General features: G+C 35.4%; 1 protein-coding gene and 2 non-coding genes across 3 annotated transcripts in view; 2 read left to right on the top strand and 1 right to left on the bottom strand.

Moving 5' to 3' along the window:
• Window positions 1-15,856, bottom strand: part of LOC105388445 — a 71,095-nt gene that overhangs the window by 49,837 nt on the left and 5,402 nt on the right. The window lies entirely within an intron of this gene.
• Trnal-aag lies at window positions 9,068-9,149 on the top strand. The gene has a single exon. It is a non-coding gene; the product is annotated as a tRNA-Leu (tRNA).
• On the top strand, window positions 10,233-10,314 carry Trnal-aag. Its single transcript has one exon. It is a non-coding gene; the product is annotated as a tRNA-Leu (tRNA).

Genomic DNA, 15,856 nt, shown 5'->3' with positions numbered 1-15,856 from the left:
AAATAGTAGAAATGTATTGTCGAGTTATTGAATTATACATATACCTACATATATACTGACGACTGCAATCCCCGAAGGGGACACTCTATTCCTGACGCATACACAGGAAGAAAAAGAGACCCTGACCAGCCAAGGGTTTGGAGAAGGAACGGGATCACGCGTGTTAACCATACACGAAGCACAGGGATTGACGTACGAATCCGTCATTATCATAAAAACAAAAGATAAAATAAAGTTGCACGATAGCATACCTCACGCAGTAGTGGCGCTGTCGAGGCACACCTCCGCCTGCACCTACTATGCGGATGACACCGAGGACGCTATCGGCAACCTCGCTAAAACGGCAATAACAACACCGAAGAAACGGATCCTCGAGTACAACCTAAAGATGGCAATAAAAAATCGGGACAAAGAGGTCGTTGCCCAGCAATCAAGGCTTTTGGCAACGCAAAATGGAGCGGAATAGGAGAATTTTGATTTTAATTTTATATTGACGGCCAAACCGTATTGCATGTATTTTATAGTTTTGTTATGTATAGTATATAGCATGTATTGTATAGTTTTGATATGTAGGTATTGTATAGTATATCATGAATTAATATTATCTGTATAAGAACTAACCAATAAAATTAAGATAGTTTTAAGAACACTGTCACACATTAACACCAGGCAAAACAACAGCGATGACAAAAGGAGTGTGTGGCCACTGACAGGCGTCTGTTAAGTTCTCTGAAGACAGCTGACACTGGCCCTACCCTTCAAATGTTTGTTGCCATTATAATTGTAAGTGTGACTGTGTAAAACAAAGAAAAAAAAAAAAAAAAAAAAAAAAACAAGAAATGCACAACTGGGGGTTTTTAGTCGGTTAAAGGCCGACACTACCTGGGTCCCCTTCCCAGGTGTCTGTGTAGATTTTCCTCCAGGAGTGCAAAAAAAAAAAAAAAATTATTAATAATATATAGGTATATATATATAAAAGATAAAATATATATATTATAAGCTTCCACATTGAGTAGTGAGTAGTTAAAAGATGAAGACAAAAAACAACCAAACTCTCACAATATATTGATCTCTCAAAAAGGCACGGACATAAAGTCTGTGGAGTGATAATAAAATCTTTAAAAAAAAAAAAAAAAAAAAAAGGGGTAGTCAGAGCCACCCACTTTTCGCGGCACATTTGTACTCACGTGATAGGTTGCGATCCATATCGCCGTTTTGGAATAAGTAGGTACTTATTGAATTCTTGGAGATAATCTGAGGTTTATGGTTAAGTTAGTGGTAGGTATGTTATGCTGTGGCGGTCCAGACCGAGAATTTATATCATACTTTTAGGCGAATGCTGAAAAGACGCGTATTTATAGAGATCTTAGAGCACAAGTATTTTTTTATAAGTTTCTTGTTATGTTTGTTCAAGTAATGGAAGACAGTCTAATTACCTACTTAACAATAACTAAAGCATAAATAATAATAGTTGGACAACTCAATAAAACAAATCTTTCTTCAATTATATAGCTACCTAAAAAGTATCATATACAAAAAGTTTAGTTTTTTTTTTCTTTTATAACTATGTAAATAGGTTTAATATCAGTAAGTACTAGGAAAACATACTTAAATGTTAAGAGAGTTCTCAGTTCATCGATAAGGTCGAGGATCGTGTTAATAGGTTTTATCAATTTTCTGTAGGTAGTTAGTAATAGATTTCAGACTTTAGTGAAACTCTACTAATAAACCTAATCGTTAAATATTAATCGGATAACTTTTCAAGATTTATGCTTTCCTATTACTTTTAGTAAAAGAAAGCTAGTAAATAAGCACAACAACTTTTATTAAATATCTTTTACTAAACGATTTTATTCCAACAAATAAAACCTACTTACTAACTTAATAATATAATGTAACCGGTGTAATGGTCAATTAGTTTAACAATATACACTGTAATTAAGACTTAGTTCAATTTGTTATCTAGTGTAGAACAAACGACGCTATATTAGATAACTTTGTTCAATTTGTGAATAAAGGAAGTTATTTGCGCTAACAATATTTCTTTATAAAATCAGAATCTTTATGAATTCGCGACATACCTATCTGTTTTGTTCTATCCTAGCTACCTACATCAATTACATAATACAGAAACCTCAACCTTAGACTCTACATGCACTCATACTATATCTCATATCACAACCACATAGCTACACCCTAAATTACACACATGTACCACTTATCCAGTGCAGAGGTACTGACTTAATAACGACTGTTTGCTATCCTGTGGTCGAATCCCGTGATTCCCACTCGCTACTGTATAATCTGTGATGCCACAGAGTAAATTCAAAAGCCGCAACAGAAAATACCATAAATGTAACCCTTAATAAGAAAGAACCTATGCAAACACTCCTTAATGATCTTGACTCCAGTGGCTAGGGAGATGAAAGATTTACTCGCAATTCTCATAAAAATAAACTTAATTGATATTATCATATTTATCATTAACAAATCATCATAAATATCAAACTACGGTATCGTCGTAAATGCTTCTAGGAGTCATAACGTCAATGCAATCAGCTATCCTTGGATTGCCGCCAGTTCACGGAACGACGGCCGATGTCGTGGTCAACGCGTGTGCAATACTGAGCCAAGCCAGGCGGAACTGTGGGTGCCTTCGTCTCGCCTGCACTTGGTAAAAACACGAATACCATATTAATAAAGTCAACGTACTTAGACCTGGAGGTTGAAGTCATTCGAGTGGAAACAACTTGGGGGTGAATAAGTGGCGCATGTATATCGATAGAACACAGATAATATTGATAGAGGCTGATGTTATGTTTGTTTCCTGTTTCAATCAATACAATAAGCTTTTATTGATTAAAAGGTACATACAATATACATTATAATTACTTAAAACAAAGTTGAGATAGTACAATAGGTGACCTTATAGCTAAACGCACACATGGCTCGAACAGTCCACTGCTATAAAATGAGCATAAGCGGCCTTATGATCAAGCTAGATAAGCGTGATGTCAAATATTATGCTATGATTTTAGATTTTTCTATATAAGCAATACGATTATACATTATATAATACAATTATAGCGGCACAATACGGAGCCGATTACAATATATTTTGGTAAAATCAGTAGATCTAATTCTTTTCGCAGCTCTCTATAGATCTTAGTATAAGTAAATAAGTACTAGATATTTCGCTGGGCACCTCAGCTAACGACCTGCCACCTCCGACACCCATCAATGTCGACGTATTAGCTCACAATACCTTCATCTGCATAAGATCGAATTAAATTACAGCGACTCAAATACAGTTACAACATGTCAATGGTCAAATTGTTCATTTAATAGACAATTTCGAACAACTATGGGCACAAATTAAAGAAGCCCAGGGGTTTTCTTCATAATTTTTACGAAGACAAAATGGGTCTGACATTTTTAAATTACAGACTTATGATTATTCGTTGTTAGACATGCCTATTCGTATTCTAAATTTCTAACTCTCTAACTGCTTACCAAGAAAAAATGGTACCTATAAGAACTTGATATAAGTAATGATTCTTTGCCAGTAGTAGCAATTGGATAATGATTAATAGGTACGGCCATAAAATCTGTAATCATATTGAAAATGGGCAATGCTCAGCCACTATTATTACCAGTGTATTATTATTATTATTATTTTATTATTATTAAACATTTATTTCCAGATATATCATCCATAGTAAATTAGTAAAACATGTCAAAAAAATTGTTAGTCAAAATATAAAAATCATAAGTACATGCAAAAATTAAATCAGATCAGAAATAATAAATAAATATACTTCAATGTCATTTTAAATGTGAAATAAATTGTATTAAATAATATGAAATAATAAATTGAATAAATTAATTGAATTAACAAATAAATAGTTAAGTACATTCATTTCTTATTTCGGTCAAGGTGTACACCTACGCAATGCCTCACAATTGGACTATCCATCCTATCCGCCAACACACTGAGGATAGCATTCGAGCTGCTCCGCGTACGTGATAGTAAGGAGGCTGCTCGCTTACGCATGACGGCAAAGAAGTCATCCACTCTGGCTTCAGCGAACATACCTGATGCGGAGCAGAATCTCGGCAGCCCCAACACGATCCTCAGTGCGTTATTGTACTGGACGCGCAGCGCGCTGTAGGCCCGGCGCGTGTAGTTGACCCACAGGCTGCACGTGTAGAAGGACTGACAGTACGCTCGGAACAAGGTCAGCTTGACTTGTCGAGTACAGCGTGCAAACCGGCGAGCCAGCATGTTGCACCTGACCGCCAGCGCCCTGCGCTCCCGCTCCATGTCCAGGTCGTCTACGAGCGTCTCCGTGACCGTATTGTATCTTAATTTTAAATATGGCGTTACACATTTCATAAACAGCGATTCGAAGTTGTTTGTTAAGTTTTTTGTTCCTATAATTTGATATATTTGAGAGAGGTAACTGTTGTTGAATCAATTTTAGTTTCCTTTTAAACCGACCGCTTCGCGTTATATTTTTTTTTAACTGGGTACGATGGATTTTTAAGACCAATGGAAAAAACGACGCAAATATAAAATGTACATACTTATTTCAAAAAAATGGGCTAAAGTACATAATAAGTAGGTAGGTTGGCAGAAATACCTAATAAAACTTAATGTATGACTAAAAGTAACTGGAAAATATCTGAAACTAGTAATGACTCAGTTACATCGTTAGTTACATGCTAATATAGGTACCAAATGACATATTTCGTGAATACAAATACTTACACCTTATTTCAAAGTAAATGACGTAAGTAGGTACATCATAGTTAGTTTGAGTCCCCTGAATCACAAATCGTGATTACACTTTGACATTATACGCTAGTAAGAACGTGTCAAAATGAGTGCCATGATGCCATTCTACGTTTCTAATCGATACACTATGGAAACTTTTATCACGATTACGTTGTAACGTTATTGCTGGTTCATTTAGACCACCAGTGTTCGACACTATTTACCTAGTTTCATTGACATGCGTCGCTATTGGGGAGTCAACTTATAATAAACCGATTGAAGCCTGCCAAACCATCATAATCAGCATTTAATCATCCACTGCCAGATATACTATGCCTCTCTGAAGGAGCACCACAACACTCTGTGCTGGGACTGCCATATCTAGCCAATGGTCAACATGTAAGATCGTCGGTCCACTGGGCCGGAGGGCGTCCCACGCTTGCCTGTTCGTGGTCTCCCCTCGAGAACTATATTTTTACCCCACCGGTCATCGGTTCTTAGACATACATGGCCGGCCCACTACTGCATATTTTTTTCTGCCTGCGCGTACACTGCAACCAAACAGTGGGATTACCGCCACCTATTCTGAGCATCGTCGCTCGCTTGTCAAATGTGACGTAAATTTAATGGATCTGTCAAAACAGGCGAGAGACGCTACCTATGGATTGTTAATTGCTAATGTGTCGGTGGTGCTACGGTAGTAGGACACGCTCGCACAACGCGTTGCGCACGGCCTATTGTATAAAATTGGATCACCGTGTGTGTGTCCCCGATAGTACTTTGTTTATGCTCTATTGGAAATTCAACAGACGATGTGATATGCAGATCGAGCGAGATCGTGAGGGACGCAACAAATGGCAACAGCGATGTAAGTGATGTGAATGTTCTCGATATGGTTATGATTTTATAGCAATTAAAATATCTTAGCGTGTGTTGTGTTGAGATGTCTGCTATTGAGTGAAACGTGAGGAAAAATGCACGTTAGTGCTAAGTCTGATTAGATGGTATTAGATAAATTTGATTGGATTACGTAATTTCTACATTGTCTCGTTGCAATGTATACCTGATAAAAAATATTCAAATCTACCTATCTACTTAAGGTTCAATAATAATCTTGTAGGTACATATTATATCCACGTATACGGTATACAAAAATAGATAATAACATAATAACCGTTGCAAGCTATATCACCTCCTTCCGTCAGCCAATAGCCGTAAAATAGCCGACAACGTATAATACCTATTAAACATATTCACAGTTTACCAGACTCTTCGTCATTAATTTCGTTATTACCATTCTCGTAAACGGTCAATGGAGGGTTACTTTAACTTGACAGAAAACTAACAAACTAGGGTCGACATGCATTTAATGCAACGTGATAAGCTTCCTTAGCGCGACACAACTACGAAACGAAATTTTTCGTATCCTAGAGTGACCCCCTATGTTCTGAGTTCCTCTTTTTTCGAGTAACTACAGGCAGAAAACTGCCGTGACTGCGTTTGTTTAATACTGTATTAGCTACATGATTTTAAATACATTGAAGTAGACCTTGATAGTTAACCATCTACATATTTCAAGTAGGCTGACTGTTATTACTGTGCTTCACATAATTATGCCTGTACCTATTACATTTATTTCAGTTTAAAAGTTTTCAATTTAAGATGATTGGATTTTCTATTTAATTCATTCTTCATCATTCCATAAGTCCCTAATCGTGCACAACTGCTACCGTACCACCACTGAAACATAAATAGCGTCATTCGCTTGTCAAACATCTGTTAGCTCCATACGCGGGCTCGGGTATATTATACTAAATGGCCAGCACACAAGCGAGCTATTACTAATTTTCGGTGGTGGTAATCCCCTCACCCAACCATCACAAGGAGACTCCGCTCAACACTGTTACTTCGGTCTAACTCCTTCACCTTCACTGATATAATCCTGCCCTTTATATTTATGTGCAATGGTTACCGCTCGGCTTCCGTACCGACGCTACCTAAATAATCCGGTTATTAATCGTTGAAACGTTTATAGAGTCGTCAGTTTATCGGTGAGGATGCGCGCAGCGGGGGCCGGCCGTGCGCGGTGTAGGAGACTGCTCCGCTTTCTTTATTAGCTTGATGGTCTGGCTACCTCTTATTTGATAGAGATTGCCTAGGCCTAGCGTCAATGTTTTTTTTTGTAATTATTTTGTTTTTAATTTTTTTTAGGTACTTATTGAATAAATATAAACGTAAGTAAATAATGGTTGATTTAATGCCATAAGCATATTTTCTACTATTCAACCCACGGGAGATGAAAGAATATTAGCAAATATCAACCCAAATTATGAGAGTAAAAAAATGCTGTTCATAAAATAATGGAAATATTCTGAAGAATATAATTTAAAACACTCACCCACATACGTTCGTTGTAATAGGTATAATCAGTGTGATATAGTGTGATAATATTATTTTCGTCTCACTAGGCCAAAATAATCCGCCGCCCACTGATCGTGTCGCGAGAAGCGATATAAATATTATAAATTCTCAATTGATCTTTATTAAAACAGCTAGGAAATTAAACGATGGGCTTGCACTTAGTCTCGGCATCGTAACTCGTAATATGTCCGACGCAATTCAGTTCATAAACCTTATCAAAAAGACCAGCATACGTAGTGCGAGTTTTTACACCGTTCGAGTAGTGGTGCGAAAACGCGGATTTCTATGGTGCGAGAGAGTCGACACTTAGCGGTACTCGCACTGCACTAGTTCCGCGCCATACAAATTTGCGTTGATTTTCACTTGATCAGTTTAGAAAAATATACACTAGGCCCTCTGTACATACAGGCTCTTCATACAGTATGGCGAGTTCGCGAAGCTGCGAGTTAACGTGAATTTGTAAGGCTCGGTAAGTAGCTGCACTAGCTCCGCTCCATACAATTTTGCGTTTGGTTTCACTGCTCCATCGGTAATAAAAACATCTACACTAGGCCGCTGCTAGGCCCTTAGTGTAGGTTTTTCATTACCGATAGAGTCATAAGATGTATACAAAGTTTTTAGTAAGTAAGTACTTTCTACACTATTTACTTTTACCCATACATTATGGTAATTATCATCTTTTGTGCCAGCTTCGCCAATTTTGTGTAGTATTGAATATGCAAGACACGCGCCTTGTTTCACAACTAAACGCATCTACTTCTTCGCAGCCCTTTAGTCTTTATTACATTTTACATAAGGGGTAGATTTGGAGGTTTTAACATTTGAAGTCATATTAGGGCTACGTGTGGTCACATAAGTGTTACAAACTATACAGTCGTTTTAACAAATTATTCACGTAACTTGTGTGTTTTCTATAAATGGTGTTAAAACTAAGTTAGGGAAATGAAGTGACGTGGCAGTAAAAATATTGTCGTTTTTGCTTATGTTGTATCTGTACGTCTAACTATCTAACACCTAGGTACAAGATAAAAAAAAAAACAATAAAATGAAGTAGGTGCACCGAAATAGGTTTATCTATTTCTAGAGCTATGTTTTGACGCTATAATTATGCAAGCTAGTAAGTTGTACGTTTTCAATTGTATTCAAAAACGATTTTAATTAAACGCTGAAAAGTATAGTGATTTTCTTAATTCTCAATTTGATGGATTGGTTTAAAACATCAACCTCGTCGGCTATTTTGTACAGTAGCAACTTTTTAATAATCTGAATCACCATAATTTTAGGGCCTCTTAAGCATAAAATAATAAGGCAACGGTCAAGCCTTACCGTTCATTAATTATTATTATGAATAATTCAGTTTTTACAACGCCATTTCCTAGTCTTGGCCGGTGTATCGAAATACCGTAACTAGTACCGATAATTTCTGATATTAAAATAATCAAATATGTACCAACCAATGTTGAGTGGACGCTGTGGACGAGTAGGTAGGTATGTATAAATAATGTCGAAATAAGTAGCTGTGCTGTGCATGTTTTAATAGGTACCAGTATTTTTTATGTATAGCTATAACTAGACAGGGTGTGTATTGTGTTGTGTAATAACATAAATAAAACAAAACACCACCGGTGGTCAGTAAGGGAAACCTTGAATTTGAAACGAGGTTTTACTTATAAATCTTTGCATAGGTAATTATAATCATGTATTTTCTTATTCACTCTGTTATCATTTCTGATAAGAACGGTTATAGGTAATTATCTTTAGTAATTAGCGGTTCATTGCTTACTCTTGAGTGTCTTGAGTAATTACTAATTACTAATCAAAATAGTGGCTAAGGAATCCACTGAATTATTTCGATGCTGATTTACATGTGGTAGCGTGGCCGAGCGGTCTAAGGCGCTGGTTTAAGGCACCAGTCTCTTCGGAGGCGTGGGTTCGAATCCCACCGCTGCCAACTTTTTGTATAATATGTTACTGTCGTAGAAAAATATTCCTCTGAAACAGCTACATTATACCATCAGTAATACATTAGCAATCCAAGCAGCACTGATTATGTAAGTATCAAACATCTGTCAGATGTATAAAATTTCGGTCAGATTTGACACATAAGCAATGCTGCTTATGGATTTTGTATTGCAAATTTTCAATGGTGGTACGATTGCATCTCTAAAGAAGAGCTACGTACCTACTTTACAATTTACAAGTGTACCTTTGGTAGAAGCCAATATTTTTTTAGATCCTAATCCACGTATCTTTTTGTCAAATTTTCAAGGAAACGAATTATTATTGGAGATTATTTTGCTAGGAAGTGTCTTGCAATTCTTTTGGATTGTTCACTAATAAAATTGAACCCTGTATGTTACATATAACCTGCTATAATAGTACCTAGTCTACTTAACTTCGGAATAAAAGTTTGATATTAATAACTTTTAATTATGCTGATACACTCACGAGCAATGAAAAAGTTCCACCTACCATTGCCGTTCCATAATGACACTGGAACTTTTTTGTTGCTCGTGAGTATATTATGCCACTTTTAACTGAAAACTTTTCAGCAATAAGATACCAAAATCTAAAGCACCTACAAAAAAATGTAACATCGATCGCCAGCAATCTCATGACAAAATTAGACCCGACATTGTTTCTCAGCACATCGTTCTGAGAGTGCTATAATTATCTCTGACTAGCTGCTGCCCGCGAGCTTCGCTTCCGCTTGTAGTCTTCCCTAATTTATATTTTTTTATCTTCATGAATTTGAAAAAAATCTAGAAAGGGTTCAGTCACTACTTTTCGGCTTAAATACCTACATACTCTGTATAAATAACCCCAGAACGATTTGGCAATTAATATTTTTTTATTTATTGTTATTCTTAATTTAAGAATACCTACCTACCTACTACCAACCGATCTTAATATAATTGGAACGTTGCGATGCGTTGTAAGATTTGTCTATAACTAAGGTACCTGACTACCTACATAAATTGCGTTCAATACAGAACAGTAGTTGAAGTGCGGTTATTATGAGCTTCTGCACCACGGTAGCGTGGCCGAGCGGTCTAAGGCGCTGGTTTAAGGCACCAGTCTCTTCGGAGGCGTGGGTTCGAATCCCACCGCTGCCAGGATCTTTTTATAGGTCATCATATTTGATTAAATATATTTAAAAATACATAAGGTACTTATGTAAAAAAATACACGATGGGGTCTCTCTTTGCCACGCATAACAATAATAATTATATTTATGTTCTAGACAAAAATATGTTTAATTATAACAGTAAAACTCTAACAATATCTTACAACAAACTTTATTCCATCATAGACCCATTAATTTTATTACTTATCTAAACGTCACACAAGCTATAATGTACGGAATTCTTTCCGACTTCGTTTATTGTTTCCGCTGCGCCCGCGCACGCTGAGAGTATGTTTCATGAAACCAAAGCTATTTTGATTGGTTCCATTTCCCGCAAAAATGTCAATGCAACGGTGACTGTCGGCTGCTATTGTGAGAAAGCCGGCGGGAAATCGGATGTTTTATTTTCAGTCCGCAATGTTATGGACTCAGTGAAATTGTTATCAAAGAATACAACGAACAGTATGGACTAGCTCTTGTTACATTCTCGTGTGAATAAAACAAAACCTCAACTAGATAAAATATACATATCCTCAAAATCCAAATTATTACATACTTTTGGGAACTAGGTACGGTTCCGAAGCAGATATTTGGAGTTTATTTATAAAACGTTTCTGACGTTCGCCGGCGGTGCCCAACACCATCAAACCCCAATCAGCCCGATTGATCTAAATTCAAATTATGCAGGCAGTAAGTAATCTTTTAACTTTTGCCCGTTACACTAAAGCGCTATACATAAAAGAGCCGTTATTAAAATTGAACGCACATTTCTTTAAAAAAATATATGTATTTAGAATTTTATTTCTTAGGATTTAAAAGTCAGTTTTGTTTAATAATTGTACTGGAGACGGTAAAGTAAGATATGTAACGGAGGCACGTGCCCAGTTATGGTCGGTTTATATTGTTACAGGTATTGTTATGGTAACTTCACATGGAGAAGTAATTAAATCATCGGTTAGGTTTTAAAATTTGTCGGTGGTTTATCATCTTATTCGGAGATTAGCAGCGCAAGGGAAAAAAAATATTACTCCAATGGGAATAAAATAATAATAAAAATAGAATAGGTTCCGCTATTTCGGTTTTACAAATTTATAAAAAAGAATTTTAATTATTAACGTGTGTTGTTAATTAACCTTTAGTTAAACAAAAAAAATCGTTAAACTTAGTGTAAATTCTGATCGTAAAGTACCTACCTAATCAGTTTTCATAACGAAGATAATGAAATAAAATTAATGGTGTCAGATATTATCAAATGATTTGCCACACAAGTTGTGATTGCTTCTCGACGAGCTAGGTACCTTTACGCAAATGACTATCCAATCCGATGACGTTGATAAATAGACTTTAATCAAGCACGAAGGTTCAAAACACCTGTGAGTCAGCGCAGCGGTTCCTTGGAAGAAATAGTTTTACGCGTAGAGGTCGGACGGAGTCTCGACTACTTTCGGCCCTATTATTTATTAAATAAGTCAATCGTAAGCTGCTCAGCACCGTACACCTGTGATTTTAATCTGCCTGTTTTATTCACACTGAATTAATTTCCTTCTTTAATCCTCTTTTGCAAAAATTCAAACCGTTTAATTTCAATTCTTTATCATTATCAGGAATGCGTCTAGCCGTTTTGGTTTAAACTGACGAGTGGATGTTTTCTCCATGGAAGTAGTTGTACGAAGTACCTATTAGGTACTTCCATGGTTTTCTCTCATATTTCACTTTGACACTTGAAACAAGATCTAGTTTCAATAAGAAGTTCTTAAGCACTTATCGAATGTTATTTGAATATGTTCTGTTTCTACTCCGCAAACATAGAATGATTAGTATTTTTACGCACCTATCTTAAAAACCGTAAGTAAATAACTGTACTTATTTATAGGTACATAACGAGTCGGTACATAAGAGGATGCTCCAATATACGGACATAATTATGACACCTTGGTACCGTTATGACCACTCCATTGGTCAAAGTATCCACGCCCCTTTGCTGATGTCATGAAGGAGAGATTTTTTAAATTATAACAGCACTGCGGCATTGGCCCTGTTACAGTCAACATAAAAATGCAACAGTACAAGAGCAATACAGTACCGTATGTATATACCATACTGTAGGTAAAGGGAGTGTTATTGAGAAAGGGTCTGTAAGTATTTCAAATTGCGGTCCACCTTTCGGCATATTAGTATATTTTTGTACAGAAATTTACATTCGTCCACTTCATCATTTCTAAATACTTTTATGAAAATCCGTTTGGTCCGATATAGGTAGGTACGATGCTGATAGGAGGACGCTTACCTTTAACTTTAAAGACACATATAAAATAAATAATAATAAAAAAAATAAAAATAAAAAAAATAAAAAAGCCTTTTATTTCGTGCATGCCGACAAACAATCTATCACACATAAAGTAGTAGTTATAATTAATTATGAATTTAAATACACTTACAATAAATTTTCTATACTTACAAATCAATTAAAATAAATTTTCTATAAAATTTACTTGAATACATTCACATTACATATATTAAATTTAATGGTATTGAATTGAATTTCTTTTTATGCTTAATTTATTTAAAAAAAAACATTTCTTAATACTATTCATGCAGCTTGCAGGACGTGCCTCCAGCTACAATCCTCCAAAATTTAAACTCAATAGAAACTATTTCTGATGATGCCAAAAAATAGTCGTGAAATAGTCATAAATAGTCGTGTTTTCCAAAAAAATAGTCGTATCATACTTTCGGAGTTAGAGCTATACTTTATGGAGGATTATAGCTGGAGGTCTCCAGCTATAATCCTCCAGCCTCTGCAGAACAAACGGTAAGGCCTATCGACTTGGTTAAGGTCTCAAAAAATAGTCGTGAAATAGTCGTAATGACATGCCAAATTTCAGAAATAGTCGTCAAAAGATAGCAGAGATATAAAGGTACTTTGCTGCAGCCCTGGTGGAGGATTATAGCTGGAGGTTTTGAAAATATCGAATATCTTTGGAACTACTATGACTATCGGTTTGAATTATGTCTCAAAAAATAGTCGTGAAATAGTCGCTTCTATTTATTATAATTTTAAGCTTGATAAAAGCTGTTAAATAATTATATCAAATTCTTCATACAAATCAAAGTGGACGAGAATGCCAAAGCGAGCCAGTACACAAAAATAATAGCACCGTAGCATTGAAGTACTCATGTCGAATTTATCTATAAATAATTTATATCGTCATACTTTCCATCAATAGTATCTAAACTAATCTTGGGTATGACATTTTATTGCTTTTGCTCTTAGCCTTTACCTTACTGTGTACAGAGAAAACGTATGCCTATACACGCACACATTTATCTCTGTTATCTTGACAAACGATAGCGATGACGACTACGGCGATGTAGTACCTAGGTCAGTTATTGTCATCCCTTACTATCCCGTGATCAGACAAATATTGCTATCCTTGTCTCCTTTCTAACCGGCATGCATCGCACGCATAGAACGCGTGAGCGAACGTGTCATCGGTTGCATCTTGACAAGCGATAGCAAAGCGGTAATTATTACGTCCCTTACTATCCCGCGATCACACAAATAGTGCTGTCTTGTTTTTTTATTAGCGTTGATGTGGCCGCCACCTCCGCCGGTGAAATTGGGATTAGTTTTATTGAAGACGCAGTACAGGGTAGCACTCAAGCGATAAGAATAAAATACGGTGTTTGAAATATAACTCATTTAATTACAATCACAGGCCGAAAGTACTTTTATTTATACTTAAGTTATTTATTTAACAATCTTTAGGTAGATTAGGTTTCATACAATTATCTCAGTATTATTTGACTAAACATATTTAGTTTAATTTAAAATAATCACAGTTGGTTTATTGCTAAGTAATAATATAATATTGACGTAGTTCAATAAAAAAAAACATGGTATGAACTTGAATATGTAATTCTTTCACTATTAAAAAATAATTATTTTCTAGCCCTATATCATAATAAGCTTAAGTTAAAGTAATCACAGATTGTTCATTAGTAGGCTTAGGTAAGTATAATCACGGTTATTGTCATAATGAAATATAACTCATTTAATTACAATCACAGGCCGAAAGTACTTTTATTTATACTTAAGTTATTCATTAAACAATCTTTATGTAGATTAGGATTTAATTATTTTTATTCTCCATAGTAAAAAGTCACGTGACCAACTAAGTTTCTATGAATAATGATATATTTTTTTCGCTAATATTTAAATTCTGATTTCAGTTTCGGGCTTAGATATACCATGCTGCATGTAGCCTTCGGCTTAGTATACCCTTTTTGCAACACCTTGTATAATGGTTTTAATAAATATACCTAAATAACTTCGTAGGTGATAATAGGGTATCTATAATGCCCAGATAACTGAATCCTGTAGGTGTAGAACTTGCAAAAATTATCAACAGCCACTGTAGCTTGCGACGTTATTGAAGAACACATGTAAGCTGCGCTGAAAAAAAAAATAAGGCAAATTACCGTCTTATTAATAAAAATATTTGTTTTTTTTTTAAATATTATATACATATATATATGATATACGAGTAGGTAGATACGAGTAGTAATAATGTTATTTCACCTAGACTATTTGTTTGGTAATTTATTGTCATTTGGAGACCACAGCAAACAGTGGAGTAAAATTTCTTATCAGTAACTTATTGCAACAATAACTTGAAACTGCGAAAAGGGTAGAGTAGAAATACTGTTCATTAGTGTATTCGCCTTTTTCAATATATATGTCCCATAACCGACCTCTATTGTTTTTGAGCGAAAGAGATAGCTGAGAAAACAATTTGGGTTTTGTCCAAAATCGGTTTGGTCGGACGGTGCGTTTGAAACTTGTATGAAATTTCACAGGGTGTGAATTACTTGAATAGGTATTTAGTTCAGAAACACGTTTTTGTCGCTTGTAACTGATAGGTACAAATGAGTTTTGACAAGTAAATTGGCTGCTATAACTTTATCAACTTCAGCACCACAACACTGTATAGGCCTAGTATGAGCACAATACCATATGAAAATAGTCATAAATTCTTACCCAGGATTTGTTATCTGGTAATCATGTATTCGGAGCCATTGCAGTTTTTTAGCGCATTACATCAATGCAGTCATGATAGTTTATCGGCGCATTACATCGATAGGCTGTGTTTTCACCTGAAATAATAATGGGTAGGCTTATAGGTAGGTTACACATATTTTTTTTTTATACATATATTTATTTGCCCAGTTTCATTCAGAAATACAAACAATAACGCCTTTTTTGCTATTGAGGGGTAAATATCCTCATTAAACCAGGACTACCATATGTAGGTATTAGGTAATCGATGATACCCACATATTTTCGTATCTACTAAGATATGTACATGAATGCCTTGATTGCATGTATGCACAATTTACTCGCTCATAGTGTAAAATTGCTAATTGAATAACAATCCCCATACATATTAAGCATAGATATTAAAAAATAATTTGGCTACGTTACTTCAATAAAAAATCATGTTAATAAATAAGCTGAGCATAACAAAATG

The sequence above is a fragment of the Plutella xylostella genome, chromosome 19 (genome assembly GCF_932276165.1).
Source record: "Plutella xylostella chromosome 19, ilPluXylo3.1, whole genome shotgun sequence".
Lineage (NCBI taxonomy): Eukaryota > Metazoa > Arthropoda > Insecta > Lepidoptera > Plutellidae > Plutella > Plutella xylostella.
This window is presented reverse-complemented; position numbering and strand designations above follow the sequence as displayed.